Raw genomic sequence first — 2,094 nt, 5'->3', positions numbered from 1 at the left:
CATGAATAATAATAAATTTTGTCTTTTATTACGTCTGCAGCCGATTTATCATATGAATACCAACATTTGTTGCAAAGGATAAGAGAAACTGCAGAAAACCTTACCAGTATTCTTATAAAAAAATTATACGTAATAAAAAACATAATTACAACGCATATTGAATTAATACAATAAATTATATAATAATATAATACAATAAAAATAAAAAATATATAATATATATAATAACGTGTTTTAATATACAATATCACAAAATAAAACATATCTATATGTAACTATAACACGTGTAAATACAAATTGTATTTACACATTTTAATTTATATTATAATTTGGAACGCGTTGTAAAGCGGGACGTAGTGGCACATAAATGCGAAACAAAATTTGAGATTGTCCCTCCTAATTTGGGACGGTTAGTCACTAATAAGATGTATAGGAGCCCCAAAAGCACCCATATTGCTCCGTCTGTTCCATCATTGGATCGAGTTGCTCCGTCATTTTACTCATGCGCACAAAGTTCCCTAGAGCAGACGAATTCTTGTCATCTCCCATCTAGTGTTGTTAGGTGAGTTACCTTTTAGCGCTTGCGCATTACAGCGCTAGTGAAATCCAGTAACGTACACATAGAGTCCTAGATATCAGAGAAGCGCAACCGGTGTTCCGCATTCTGATTCGCTGTTACAGTCACGTGGCTTGGCAGCCATTTATAATACTAGTGACATACTTCTATTTCATTTTATCCTACAATTCTATCTCACATTATCTTACACGTTCTATCCTAGGCAAATGAAAGTTTTATGTTACCATTTTTTATGCGTAAGTTTAAACATTTTAATTGCATATAATGATATATATGTGCTTTGGCACATAAGATTATTGTTTAATCTTTTAAAATATTATTTACATAGGCTGCTTTCCTTTTAGGAGATACAAATCGACACAGTATAACACTCAAACACAGTTTGTCACACATACTCTGACTCTCCTCTTGAGCAGAGGCGAAGTGTGTCGAGTTTGATAAAAAATTGTAAATGGAAAAAAAAATTAAAATATTTAATAAGTTTCCTACTTCTTTCCACTTCAGCAAGAATATCTTCCATTTGAACTGAGACTGGACTGCAACTTTTGCTGATTCCATTTATTTCTCCATCAATATTACATATGTTTTTGTAATTATAACTCTCTTTACTGTTGCTGCAGAATTGTTCTTGAACAGTATCCATGCTGACTAAATTGTGAACTTGTTCGTTAACAGTAGATGCTTCACAATTATCATTTTTTTCAATGTTTCTTGGATGTGAGAACATAATACTGCAATCGTACCTGCAATTATGCAATACCTTATCTTCAAACATTTTTGTTTTAATTTATAAACAAGCAATCACAAACGACTTTAAAATTATTTTATTTCAAACATTTGGAATACTCCATAGATTAAACCATATGAAATTCTTCTACGTATCATACAGAATTATTTATTTGAGTAATCTCTGATGAAAATTTTTCTCAGAATTTTTCACATAATTTTGCAGAAATTCTATATAATTTTTCAGAATTTCCATATAATTTTATAACTTTCTTACATTTTTCATACGAATTGGAACACTTCTCAGAAAATCTACATCTTATCTCAGAATTTTTCATATATATTACTTATGAAATATATAAGATTTCTAAGATTTTTTGTATAATTTCTGATGAAATGTTATAAAATCTAAAACAAGAACATTTTTTTTTAATTATGGAATGAGAAATTTCAGAATTCACTTGTATAAACAGTTCTGAGAGAAGATATAAACTTTCTGAATATTTCTGAAAAATGTTCTAATTCATACAAAAATTATGAGAAAAATTGTCGCTAGAGATGCAATAATATTTTTTTAATTTCAGGAATAATTTTATCGAGAATCTTTCGAAAAAACCTTTCGAGTAAAGTTTTACTCCGTTAATAGCAGTGCAAATTAAGAGGTTATGGTGATGACAGTTTAAAGGCAGTTTCATTGCATGTCGGCCATTTTTAATACTCTCGTTAGTAACTTTGCGATACTGACTTAAGCCGGTTGCGCTTCTCTGATATCTAGGACTCTACGTACACAG

Source organism: Mycetomoellerius zeteki, unplaced genomic scaffold (assembly GCF_001594055.1).
Source record: "Mycetomoellerius zeteki isolate Tzet28-1 unplaced genomic scaffold, Tzet1.0 scaffold453, whole genome shotgun sequence".
Classification (NCBI taxonomy): Eukaryota; Metazoa; Arthropoda; class Insecta; order Hymenoptera; family Formicidae; genus Mycetomoellerius; species Mycetomoellerius zeteki.
Note: the sequence above shows the minus strand (reverse complement) of the source record.